The following is a 12,255-nucleotide window of genomic DNA, read 5'->3' on the forward strand; positions in this document are numbered from 1 at the left end:
TGAACCGCTTTAAACCGGTTTCAACCGGATAGAACCGGATAGAACCGGTCTAAACTGGATAAAACCGGATTGAACCTGATTAAACTGGTTTAAACTGGAGAAAACCGGATTGAACAAGTTTAAACCGGATAAAATCGGATTGAACCAGTTTAAACCCGTTTAAACCAGATGGAAATGGATAGAACCGGTTTAAACCGGATAAAACCGGATTGAACTGGTTTAATCCGGTTAGAACTGGATAGAAAAGGATAGAACTGGTTTAAACCGATTAAAACAGGATAGAACCGGATAGAACCGGTTTAAACGAGATAAAACCGGATTGAACCGGTTTAAACCGGATAAAGCCGCATTGAACCGGTTCAAACGGGTTTAAACCAGATAAAACCGGATTAAACCGTTTTAAGGCAGTTTAAAACGGATAAAACCAGATTGAACCGGTTTAAGCCGATTAAAACCGGATTGAACTGGTTTAAACCAGTCTAAACCGGATAAAACCGGTTTAAAACGGATAAAACCAGATTGAACCGGTTTAAACGAGATAAAACCGGATTGAACCGGTTCAAACCGGTTTAAACCGGATAAAACCGGAGTGAACCGGTTTAAACCGGATAAAACCGGATAGAAACGGTTTAAACCATATAAAACCGGAATGATCCGTTTCAAACCGGTTTTAACCGGATAAAACCGGAATGAACCGGTTTAAACCGGATAAAACCGGATTGAACCGTTTCAAACCGGTTTTAACCGGATAAAACCGGAATGAACCGGTTTAAACCGGATAAAACCGGATTGAACCGTTTCAAACCGGTTTTAACCGGATAAAACCGGAATGAACCGGTTTAAACCGGATAAAACCGGATTGAACCGTTTCAAACCGGTTTTAACCGGATAAAACCGGATTGAACCGGGTTAAACCAGATAAAACCGGATTGAACCGGTTTAAACTGGTTTCAAACGGATAGAACCGGATAGAACCGGTTTAAACTGGATAAAACCGGATTGAACCGGCTTAAACTGGTTTAAACCGGATAAAACCGGATTGAACCGGTTCAAACCGGTTTAAACCGGATAAAACCGGAAAGAACTGGTTTAAACCGGTTTAAAACGGATAGAACTGGATAGAAAGGGTTTAAACCGGATAAAACCGGATTGAACTGGATTAAACCAGTTTAAAACGGATAAAACCGGTTTAAACCGGATAAAACCAAATTGAACCAGTTTCAACCGGATAAAACCAGATTGAACTGGTTTAAAACGGATAAAACCGGATTGAACCAGTTTAAACTGGTTTAAACCAGATAGAAATGGATAGAACTGGTTTAAACCGGATAAAACCGGACTGAACCGGTTTGAACTGGTCTAAACCGGATAAAACCGGATTGAACTGGTTTCAACCGGTTTAAACCGGATAAAACAAGATTGAACTGGTTTAAACCGGTTTCAACTGTATAGAAACAGATAGAACCGGTTTAAACCAGATAAAACAGGATTGAACTAGTTTAAACCGGATAAAACCGGATTGAACCGGTTTAAACTGGTTTCAACCAGATAGAACCGGATAGAACCGGTTCAAACTGGATAAAACCGGATTGAACCGGCTTAATCCGGTTTTCACCAGATAAAACCGGATTGAACCAGTTCAAACCGGTTTAAACCGGATAAAACCAGATTGAACCGGTTTAAACCGGATAAAACCGGATTGAACCGGCTTAAACCGGTTTAAACCGGATAAAACCGGAATGAACTGGTTTAAACCGGTTTAAAACGGGTAGAACCAAATAGAAACGGTTTAAACCGGATAAAACCGGATTGAACTGGATTAAACCGGTTTAAAATGGAGAAAACCGGTTTAAACTGGATAAAACCAAATATAACCAGTTTAAACTGGATAAAACCAGATTGAACCGGTTTAAAACGGATAAAACTGGATTGAACCAGTTTAAACCGGTTTAAACCAGATAGAAATGGATAGAACTGGTTTAAACCGGATAAAACCGGACTGAACCGGTTTGAACTGGTCTAAACCGGATAAAACCGGATTGAACTGGTTTCAACCGGTTTAAACCGGATAAAACAAGATTGAACCGGTTTAAACCGGATAAAACCGGATTGAACAAGCTTAAACCGGTTTAAATTGGATAAAACCGGATTGAACCTGTTTATACCGGTTTAAATCGGATAAAACCGGTTTAAACGGGATAAAACCAAATTGAACCAGTTTAAACCGGATAATACCAGATTGAACCGGTTTAAGCTGGATAAAACCGGATTAAACCGGTTTAAACCGGTTTAAACCGGATAGAACCGGATATAACCGGCTTAAACTGGTTTAAACCGGATAGAACCGGTTTAAAACGGATACAACGGGATTGAACCGGTTTAAACCGGATAAAACCGGATTAAACCGTTTTAAAGCGGTTTAAACTGGATAAAACCAGATTGAACCGGTTTAAACCAGATAAAACCGGATTGAACCAATTTAAGCTCTTTAAAACCAGATATAACCGGATAGAACCTGCTTAAACCGGATAAGACCTGATTGAACCGGTGTAAACCGGATAAATCTGGAATGAACTGGTTTAAACCGGTTTCAACCGGATAGAACCGGATAGAACCGGTTTAAAACGGATAAAACCGGATTGAACCGGTTTAAACCGGTTTAAACCGGATAAAACCGGATTGAACCGGTTTAAACCGGATAAAACCAGATTGAACCGGATTAAAACGTTTTCAACCAGATAGAACCGGATAGAACCGGTTTAAACTAGATAAAACGGGTTTGAACCGGTTCAAACCGGTTTTAACCGGATAAAACCGGAATGAACTGGTTTAAACCAGATAAAACCGGATTGAACCGGTTTAAACCGGATAAAACCGGATTGAACAGGTTGAAACCGGTTTAATCCGGATAAAACCGGAATGAACTGGTTTAAAACGGATAAGAGCCGATTGAACCGGTTTAAACCGGATAAAACCGGATTGAACAGGTTCAAACTGGTTTAAACCGGATAAAACCTAATGAACCGGTGTAAACCGGATAAAAGCGGATTGAACCAGTTTAAACCGGATAAAACCGGATTGAACCGGTTTAAACCGGATAAAAGCGGTATGAACTGGCTTAAACAGGTCTAAACCGGGTAAAAACCGATGGAACAGGCTTAAACTGGTATAAACAGCATAGAACCGGTTTAAACCGGATAAAATCAGATTGAACCGGTTTAAACCAGATAAAACCAGATTGAACCAGTTTAAACTAGTTTCAACCAGATAGAACCGGATAGAACCTCTTTAAACCGGATAAGACCTGATTGAACCGGCTTAAACCGGTTTAAACCGGATAAATCCGGATTGAACAGGTTCAAACCGGTTTACACCGGGTAAAACCGGAATGAACTGGTTTAAACCGGATACAACCGGATTGAACCGGTTTAAACTGGATAAAAACGGATTGAACCGGTTTAAACCGGATAAAACCGGATAGAACTGGTTTAAAGCGGTTTAAACCGGTTCAAACCAGATGAAACCGGAATGAAACGGTTTAAACTGGATAAAACAGGATTGAACCGGTTTTAACCGGTTTCAAACAGATAGAACCAGATAGAACCGGTTTAAACTGGATAAAAGCGGATTGAACCGGTTTAAGCCAGTTAAAACTGGAGAAAACCGGATTGAACCGGCTTAAACCGGTTTAAACCGGATAAAACCGGATTGAACAGATTAAACTGGTATAAACAGCATAGAACCGGTTTAAACCGGATAAATCCGGAATGAACTGGGTTGAACATGTTGAACCAGATAGAACCGGTGTAAACCGAATAAAACCGGATTGAACCGGTTTAAACTGGTTTAAACAGGATTAAAACGGATTGAACCGGTTTAAACGGGTTTAAACCTGATAAAACCGGAATGAACCGGCTTAAACTGGTTTAAACCGGATAGAACCGGTTTAAAACGGATAAAAGCGGACTGAACCGGTTTGAACCGGATAAAACCGGATTAAAGCGTTTTAAAGCGGTTTAAACTGGATAAACCCAGATTGAACCGGTTTAAACCAGATACAACCGGATTGAACCAGTTTAAACTCTTTAAAACCAGATACAACCGGATAGAACCTGTTTAAACCGGATAAGAACGGATTGAAACGGTGTAAACCGGATAAATCCGGAATGAACTGGTTTGAACTGGTCTAAAACGGATAAAACCGGATTGAACTGGTTTCAACCGGTTTAAACCGGATAAAACAAGATTGAACCGGTTTAAACCGGATAAAACCGGATTGAACCAGCTTAAACCGGTTTAAACCGGATAAAACTGGATTGAACCGGTTTAAACCGGTTTAAACCGGATAAAACTGGATTGAACGGGTTCAAACCAGTATAAACCGTATAAAACAAAATTTAACCAATTTAAACTGGATAAAACCAGATTGAACCGGTTTAAACCGGATAAAACCGGATTGAACTGGTTTAAACTGGTTTAAACCGGATAGAACCGGGCTAAACCGGTTTAAACCGGGTAAAACCGGAGAGAACCGGTTTAAACCGGATAAAACCGGATTGAACAGGTTTAAACCGGATAAAAACGGTTTGAACCGTTTTAAACCGGTTCAAACCGGCGAAAACCGGATTGAACAGGTTTAAACTGGATAAAACCGGATTGAACCTGTTCAAACCGGTTTAAACCGGATAAAACCGGATTGAACCGGTTTGAACTGGTCTAAACCGGATAAAACCGGATTGAACTGGTTTCAACCGGTTTAAACCGGATAAAACAAGATTGAACTGGTTTAAACCGGATAAAACCGGATTGAACAAGCTTAAACCGGTTTAAACCGGATAAAACCGGATTGAACGGGTTCAAACCAGTATAAACCGTATAAAACCAAATTTAAACAATTTAAACTGGATAAAACCAGATTGAACCGGTTTAAACCGGATAAAACCGGATTGAACTGGTTTGAACCGGTTTAAACCGGATAGAACCGGGCTAAACCGGTTTAAACCAGATAAAACCGGAGAGAACCGGTTTAAACCGGATAAAACCGGATTGAACAGGTTTAAACCGGATAAAAACGGATTGAACCGGGTTAAACCGGTTCAAACCGGCGAAAACCGGATTGAACAGGTTTAAACTGGATAAAACCGGATTGAACCTGTTCAAACCGGTTTAAACCGGATAAAACCGGATTGAACATGGTTCAAACCAGTTTAAACCGGATAAAACTGGATTGAACGGGTTTAAACCGGATAATATCGGATTGAACAGGTTTAAACCGGTTTAAACCGTATAGAACCGGGTTAAACCGGTTGAAACCGGAAAAAACCGGATTGATCCGGTTTAAACTGGTTTAAACAGGATAAAATCGGATTGAACCTGTTTATACCGGTTTAAACCGGATAAAACCGGTTTAAACGGGATAAAACCAAAATGAACAAGTTTAAAACGGATAATACCAGATTGAACCGGTTTAAGCCGGATAAAACCGGATTAAACCGGTTTCAACCGGTTTAAACCGGATAGAACCGGATATAACCGGTTTAAACTGGATAAAACCGGACTGAACCGGTTTAAATCGGTTTAAACTGGATAAAACCGGATTGAACCGGATTAAACCGGTTTAAACTGGATAAACAGGATTGAATCGGTTAAAACCAGTTTAAACCGGATAAAACCAGATTGAACCGGTTTAAACCGGATCAAACCGGATTGAACCGGATTAAAACGGTTTCAACCGGATAGAACCGGATAGAACCGGTTTAAACCGGATAAAACCGGATTGAAGCGGTTGAAACCGGTTCAAACCGGATAAAACCAGATTGAAACGGTTTAAACCGGATTGAACCGGCTTAAACCGGATAAAACTGGAATGAACTGGTTTAAACCGGTTTAAACCAGAAAAAACGGATTGAACCGGTTTAAACTGGATAAAACTGGATTGAACCGGTTTAATCCGGTTTAATCCAGATAAAAACCGATTGAACCAGTTTAAACCGGTTTAAACCGGATAAAACCAGTATGAACCGTCTTAAACCGGTTTAAACTGGATAGAAACGGTTTAAACCGGTATCCGGTTTAAACGGGATAAAATCGGATTGATCCGGTTTAAACCGGTTTAAACCGGATAAAACCGGATTGAACCACTTTAAACCAGTTTAAACCAGATAGAAATGGATAGAACCGGTTTAAAACGGATAGAACCGGATAGAACCGGTTTAAACCGGATCAAACCGGATTGAACCGGTTTAAACTGGTTTGAAGCAGATAAAACCGGATTGAACCGGTTTAAACCGGATAAAACCGGATTGAACCGGTTTAAACCGGTTTAAACTGGAGAAAACCGGGTTGAACAAGTTTAAACCGGATAAAATCGGATTGACCCGGTTTAAACCGTTTTAAAACGGATCGAACCGGCTTAAACCGGTTTAAAACGAATAAAACTGGATTGAACCGGTTCAAACCGGTTTAAACCGGATAGAACCGGAATGAACTGGTTTAAACCGGTTTAAAACGGATAGAACCGGATAAAACCGGTTTAAACCGGATAAAACCGGATTCAACCGGTGTAAACCGGTTTAAACTGGATAAAACCAGAATTAACCGGCTTAAACCGGTTTAAACCAGATAAAACCGGATTGAACCGGCTTAAACTGGTATAAACAGCATAGAACCGGTTTTAACCAGATAAAACCGGATTGAACCGGTTTAAACCGGTTTAGACTGGATAAAACCAGACTGAACCGGTTTAAACTGGATAAAACCGGATTGAACCGGTTTAAGCCGGTTAAAACTGGAGAAAACCGGATTGAACCAGTTTAAACTGGTTTAAACAGGATAAAATCGGATTGAACCGGTTTAAACTGGTTTAAACCTGATAAAACCGGAATGAACCGGCTTAAACTGGTTTAAACCGGATAGAACTGGTTTAAACCGGATAAAACCGGATTGAACTGGTTTAAAACGGATAAAACCGGATTGAACCGGTTTAAACCGCATAAAACCGGATTGAACCAGTTCAAAGTGGTTTAAACCAGATAAAACCGGATTGAACCAGTTTAAACCCGTTTAATCCAGATGGAAATGGATAGAACCGGTTTAAACCGGATAAAACCGGATTGAACTGGTTTAATCCGGTTAAAACTGGATAGAACTGGATAGAACCGGTTTAAACCGATTTAAACAGGATAGTACCGGATAGAACCGGTTTAAACCGGATAAAACCGGAGTGAACCGGTTTAAACCGGATAAAACCGGATAGAACCGGCTTAAACTGTATAAAACCGGAATGAACCGTTTCAAACCAGTTTTAACCGGATAAAACCGGAATGAACCGGTTTAAACCGGATAAAACCAGATTGAACCGTTTCAAACCGGTTTTAACCGGATAAAACCGGAATGAACCGGTTTCAACCGGATAAAACCGGATTGAACCGTTTCAAACCGGTTTTAACTGGATAAAACCGGAATGAACCGGTTTAAAGCGGATAAAACCGGATTGAACCGGTTTAAACCAGATAAAACCGGATTGAACCGGTTTAAACTGGTTTCAAACGGATAGAACCGGATAGAACCGGTTTAAACTGGATAAAACCGGATTGAACCGGTTTAAACTGGTTTAAACCGGATAAAACCGGATTGAACCGGTTCAAACCGGTTTAAACCGGATAAAACCGGAAAGAACTGGTTTAAACCGGTTTAAAACGGATAGAACCGGATAGAAAGGGTTTAAACCGGATAAAACCGGATTGAACTGGATTAAACCGGTTTAAAACGGATAAAACCGGTTTAAACCGGATAAAAACAAATTGAACCAGTTTAAACCGGAGAAAACCAGATTGAACCGGTTTAAAACGGATAAAACCGGATTGAACCAGTTTAAACTGGTTTAAACCAGATAGAAATGGATAGAACTGGTTTAAACCGGATAAAACCGGATTGAACTGGTTTGAACTGGTCTAAAACGGATAAAACCGGATTGAACTGGTTTCAACCGGTTTAAACCGGATAAAACAAGATTGAACCGGTTTAAACCGGATAAAACCGGATTGAACCAGCTTAAACCGGTTTAAACCGGATAAAACTGGATTGAACCGGTTTAAACCGGTTTAAACCGGATAAAACCGGATTGAACGGGTTCAAACCAGTATAAACCGTATAAAACCAAATTTAACCAATTTAAACTGGATAAAACCAGATTGAACCGGTTTAAACCGGATAAAACCGGATTGAACTGGTTTAAACTGGTTTAAACCGGATAGAACCGGGCTAAACCGGTTTAAACCGGATAAAACTGGAGAGAACCGGTTTAAAACGGATAAAACCGGATTGAACCGGTTTAAACCGGATAAAACCGGATTGAACCTGTTTAAACCGGTTTAAACCGGATAGAACCGGGCTAAACCGGTTTAAACCGGATAAAACCGGAGAGAACCGGTTTAAACCGGATAAAACCGGATTGAACAGGTTTAAACCGGATAAAAACGGATTGAACCAGGTTAAACCGGTTCAAACCGGCGAAAACCGGATTGAACAGGTTTAAACTGGATAAAACCGGATTGAACCTGTTCAAACCGGTTTAAACCGGATAAAACCGGATTGAACCGGTTTGAAATGGTCTAAACCGGATAAAACCGGATTGAAATGGTTTCAACCGGTTTAAACCGGATAAAACCGGTTTAAACCGGATAAAAACAAATTGAACCAGTTTAAACCGGAGAAAACCAGATTGAACCGGTTTAAAACGGATAAAACCGGATTGAACCAGTTTAAACTGGTTTAAACCAGATAGAAATGGATAGAACTGGTTTAAACCGGATAAAACCGGATTGAACTGGTTTGAACTGGTCTAAAACGGATAAAACCGGATTGAACTGGTTTCAACCGGTTTAAACCGGATAAAACAAGATTGAACCGGTTTAAACCGGATAAAACCGGATTGAACCAGCTTAAACCGGTTTAAACCGGATAAAACTGGATTGAACCGGTTTAAACCGGTTTAAACCGGATAAAACCGGATTGAACGGGTTCAAACCAGTATAAACCGTATAAAACCAAATTTAACCAATTTAAACTGGATAAAACCAGATTGAACCGGTTTAAACCGGATAAAACCGGATTGAACTGGTTTAAACTGGTTTAAACCGGATAGAACCGGGCTAAACCAGTTTAAACCGGATAAAACTGGAGAGAACCGGTTTAAAACGGATAAAACCGGATTGAACCGGTTTAAACCGGATAAAACCGGATTGAACCTGTTTAAACCGGTTTAAACCGGATAGAACCGGGCTAAACCGGTTTAAACCGGATAAAACCGGAGAGAACCGGTTTAAACCGGATAAAACCGGATTGAACAGGTTTAAACCGGATAAAAACGGATTGAACCAGGTTAAACCGGTTCAAACCGGCGAAAACTGGATTGAACAGGTTTAAACTGGATAAAACCGGATTGAACCTGTTCAAACCGGTTTAAACCGGATAAAACCGGATTGAACCGGTTTGAAATGGTCTAAACCGGATAAAACCGGATTGAAATGGTTTCAACCGGTTTAAACCGGATAAAACAAGATTGAACTGGTTTAAACCGGATAAAACCGGATTGAACCAGCTTAAACCGGTTTAAACCGGATAAAACTGGATTGAACCGGTTTAAACCGGTTTAAAATGGATAAAACCGGATTGAACGGGTTCAAACCAGTATAAACCGTATAAAACCAAATTTAAACAATTTAAACTGGATAAAACCAGATTGAACCAGTTTAAACCGGAAAAAACCGGATTGAACTGGTTTGAACCGATTTAAACCGGATAGAACCGGGCTAAACCGGTTTAAACCGGATAAAAACGGAGAGAACCGGTTTAAACCGGATAAAACCGGATTGAACAGGTTTAAACCGGATAAAAACGGATTGAACCGGGTTAAACCGGTTCAAACCGGCGAAAACCGGATTGAACAGGTTTAAACTGGATAAAACCGGATTGAACCTGTTCAAACCGGTTTAAACCGGATAAAACCGGATTGAACATGGTTCAAACCAGTTTGAACCGGATAAAACTGGATTGAACGGGTTTAAACCGGATAATATCGGATTGAACAGGTTTAAACCGGTTTAAACCGTATAGAACCGGGTGAAACCGGTTGAAACCGGAAAAAACCGGATTGATCCGGTTTAAACTGGTTTAAACAGGATAAAATCGGATTGAACCTGTTTATACCGGTTTAAACCGGATAAAACCGGATTGAACCGGTTTAAACCGTTTTAAAACGGATCGAACCGGCTTAAACCGGTTTAAAACGAATAAAACTGGATTGAACTGGTTCAAACCGGTTTAAACCGGATAGAACCGGAATGAACTGGTTTAAACCGGTTTAAAACGGATAGAACCGGATAAAACCGGTTTAAACTTGATAAAACCGGATTCAACCGGTGTAAACCGGTTTAAACTGGATAAAACCAGAATGAACCGGCTTAAAGCGGTTTAAACCAGATAAAACCGGATTGAACCGGCTTAAACTGGTATAAACAGCATAGAACCGGTTTAAACCAGATAAAACCGGATTGAACCGGTTTAAACCGGTTTAAACTGGATAAAACCAGACTGAACCGGTTTAAACTGGATAAAACCGGATTGAACCGGTTTAAGCCGGTTAAAACTGGAGAAAAAAGAATTGAACCAGTTTAAACTGGTTTAAACAGGATAAAATCGGATTGAACCGGTTTAAACTGGTTTAAACCTGATAAAACCGGAATGAACCGGCTTAAACTGGTTTAAACCGGATAGAACTGGTTTAAACCGGATAAAACCGGATTGAACTGGTTTAAACCGGATAAAACCGGATTGAACCGGTTTAAAACGCATAAAACCGGATTGAACCAGTTCAAAGTGGTTTAAACCGGATAAAACCGGATTGAACCAGTTTAAACCCGTTTAAACCAGATGGAAATGGATAGAACCGGTTTAAACCGGATAAAACCTGATTGAACTGGTTTAATCCGGTTAAAACTGGATAGAACAGGATAGAAGCGGTTTAAACCGATTTAAACAGGATAGTACCGGATAGAACCGGTTTAAACGAGATAAAACCGGATTGAACCGGTTTAAACCGGATAAAACTGGATTGAACCGGTTCAAACGGGTTTAAACCAGATAAAACCGGATTAAACCGTTTTAAAGCAGTTTAAAACGGATAAAACCAGATTGAACCGGTTTAAGCCGATTAAAACCGGATTGAACTGGTTTAAACCAGTCTAAACCGGATAAAACCGGTTTAAAACGGATAAAACCAGATTGAACCGGTTTAAACCAGATAAAACCGGATTGAACCGGTTCAAACCGGTTTAAACCGGATAAAACCGGAGTGAACCGGTTTAAACCGGATAAAACCGGATAGAACCGGTTTAAACCGTATAAAACCGGAATGATCCGTTTCAAACCGGTTTTAACCGGATAAAACCGGAATGAACCGGTTTAAACCGGATAAAACCGGATTGAACCGTTTCAAACCGGTTTTAACCGGATAAAACCGGAATGAACCGGTTTAAACCGGATAAAACCGGATTGAACCGTTTCAAACCGGTTTTAACCGGATAAAACCGGAATGAACCGGTTTAAACCGGATAAAACCGGATTGAACCGGTTTAAACCAGATAAAACCGGATTGAACCGGTTTAAACTGGTTTCAAACGGATAGAACCGGATAGAACCGGTTTAAACTGGATAAAACCGGATTGAACCGGCTTAAACTGGTTTAAACCGGATAAAACCGGATTGAACCGGTTCAAAACGGTTTAAACCGGATAAAACCGGAAAGAACTGGTTTAAACCGGTTTAAAACGGATAGAACTGGATAGAAAGGGTTTAAACCGGATAAAACCGGATTGAACTGGATTAAACCAGTTTAAAACGGATAAAACCAGTTTAAACCGGATAAAACCAAATTGAACCAGTTTAAACCGGATAAAACCAGATTGAACTGGTTTAAAACGGATAAAACCGGATTGAAACAGTTTAAACTGGTTTAAACCAGATAGAAATGGATAGAACTGGTTTAAACCGGATAAAACCGGATTGAACCGGTTTGAACTGGTCCAAACCGGATAAAACCGGATTGAACTGGTTTCAACTGGTTTAAACCGGATAAGACCTGATTGAACCGGCTTAAACCGGTTTAAACCGGATAAATCCGGATTGAACAGGTTCAAACCGGTTTACACCGGGTAAAACCGGAATGAACTGGTTTAAACCGGATACAACCGGATT

Source organism: Cynocephalus volans, chromosome 11, assembly GCF_027409185.1.
Source record: "Cynocephalus volans isolate mCynVol1 chromosome 11, mCynVol1.pri, whole genome shotgun sequence".
Lineage (NCBI taxonomy): Eukaryota > Metazoa > Chordata > Mammalia > Dermoptera > Cynocephalidae > Cynocephalus > Cynocephalus volans.